At 42.3% G+C, this 2,500-nt stretch overlaps 1 protein-coding gene across 1 annotated transcript in view; it reads left to right on the forward strand.

Annotated features, from left to right (window-relative positions):
- The window catches only part of bcar3 (BCAR3 adaptor protein, NSP family member), a 43,470-nt gene that overhangs the window by 3,248 nt on the left and 37,722 nt on the right, over positions 1–2,500 (forward strand). The window lies entirely within an intron of this gene.

A 2,500-nucleotide genomic window follows, 5' to 3' on the forward strand; every position in this document is an offset into this window, starting at 1 on the left:
CTGACCTGGCCATCTGCCACACCCTGCCCCCCCTGCAGTCACAAACACACACAAACACACACGCAAACACACACACACTGTCCACCCCTTAGGCTCCTTATAGCTATGTCTGCCTGGTAGGTTTCTGACCACTGAAGGAACACCCGCCCCTAACCTCCAGCACCCCTGGGCTCCCTGGAGCCAACATGTGCCACCAGATTGACCACCACAGTCATAAAATAATTTTTCTTCAAGGATGCACTTCTTGTTTAGGAATATTTGGACCTGTGGGAGGGTTGCAAATATGCATCATTATATGATGAGGTCATTCAGTCATCACAACTCCAATATCAATTATTAAATACGCAGATATAAAAAATGAAACAAAGTCATGCAGTCATACTTTACACAGAAGCCGGTTATTTTCAGAAACACCTCCCAACTCTCAAGGTAATTTGCCAAGTAGTTTTTTTTTTTCACACCCTGAGCTCTCAATGATTCATCTATCAATGATAACTGATACTGGGTCGGGCGAGGCAGCTTGATTCGCGAGAAAACGGTTATGCCAGCTTCCAGTTATGCATTTGTGTCTCAACCACCAGGGGTTGGATCCAATCAGGTAGCTCATGTGAGGAGCTAGGTGATCTACCTGATACGTGACAGACGGTGATATTTCATCCAATAAACAATCAATATTTCATCCAATAAACAAATATTGAATATATTCAATATTTTTTGAAAGTGCCTGCCCTTTTCCAAAAAGTTTGCAAGGACGACTTCCCAGACAGATCTATGTAACGAAGCATATGGCGCATCAGGTTAGGGTCAAACAGCCCGGGACATGGACGTGTATGCTAAAAATAGTCCCATTTATGATCTCTTAGCACTAAACTTAACTGACGCACACACACACTCACTGACGCAGACGCACAGACAAGCACACACACACACACACACACACACACACACACACACACACACACACACACACACACACACACACACAAACACACACACACATGCACAGACACACACACATGGCCAAAAATATTTTCCTATGATACTAACTGTGATACTACTGTGAGTTATGATGACATTTATCTTTCAAACTGTATGACCATTGAATGGAGCTGTATTAGAATGGTGTATAACTGACAACAGCTCCTAAAAACACTGTCTAAATGTTTTTTTACAATGCGGCGACTAGGACGTTTGTGATGAGGAAGATTTTTTCGGTCAGAGAGATTGAAATGTTGTGCGTTGGTCAGAAGATCGTTTTGTCTGTGCAACATGTGACTAATTGTGACGTGGTGAATGATTCAGAGACGATGCCTTCCTGTTACAACTCCGGTCAACGCTCTAGCATCTGTCAAAAGCACCCTGCATGTTATATGTCTGTCTGCCTGTCCCTCTGACCGTATGTTTGCCTGTATGTCTGTCTGTAAAACCTCCATACTTTATCAAAGGAAACTGAAATGTATCAATGATCAATGATGTTTTGCATATCAGATAAAAAAATATTTCATATCTGTTAGGTTGGAACGTGGCACACTTCTGTTCACTTCATTGGTCATACAGTTTGAAAGACAAATTTCCCCATAGCTCACAGTATGGAAATCTGTCATCACTCACAGTGTCAACTGAAATAGTTCCAAGCACATGGTGTACCGTGTTCCAGTTAGCGTACAGCACGACAGCACGACCCTGTGTGAGATGGGGACCATTTGTTTGTTCATGGATATTTAAATCGTCATAGTATACAATTTTTGCATTGTTCTTGATAACTAAAACGACTCAGTTTGCGATGTATATAGGTTTCTATGAGTAGATGAGCATCCGAAGAGGTATGTTCACGTTCAGTTATTAATAAATCATAGTGACATCACTAGGAATGGGCTCAGTTTCAGGATGGATAACTTCAGAAAAGGCCTTGGAATTTGTGAGATGTGTCATGTGATGTCTAGCAGTCAGTATCAGTTATCAGGTGATGTGTATATGTGTGTGTGTGTGTGTGTGTATGTGTGTGTGTGTGTGTGAGTATGTGTGTGTATGTGTGTGTGTGTGTGTGTGTGTGTGTGTGTGTGTGTGTGTGTGTGTGTGTGTGTGTGTGTGTGTTAAGTATCTTTATGACCATCTGTCATCTTAGTAGCTTACATTACCTGTGCCCTGGTGTAAAGGCATGTGGGTTTGTTTGTGTGTATATGTGGGTGTTTGTATGTGTTTAAGTGTGTGTGTGTGTGTGTGTGTGTGTGTGGGGGGGGGGTGTTTGTTTGTGTGTGTGTGTGTGTGTGTGTGTGTGTGTGTGTGTGTGTGTGTGTGTGTGTGTGTGTGTGTGTGTGTGTGTGTTGTGTGTGTGTGTGTGGGTGTGCGTGGGTGTGTGTTGTTAGATGGTATCTCTTACTAAGTGGTGTTGCCATAATAATAAAATCTCAGGTTGTTACCTAATACAATAGGATAAAATAGGATTTTGTTGTTAATGCTGCCTGGCTTTGTTGTCTCACTCCTCAGATTGGACGAGTAG

The sequence above is a fragment of the Pollachius pollachius genome, assembly GCF_949987615.1.
Source record: "Pollachius pollachius genome assembly, chromosome: 7".
Classification (NCBI taxonomy): domain Eukaryota; kingdom Metazoa; phylum Chordata; class Actinopteri; order Gadiformes; family Gadidae; genus Pollachius; species Pollachius pollachius.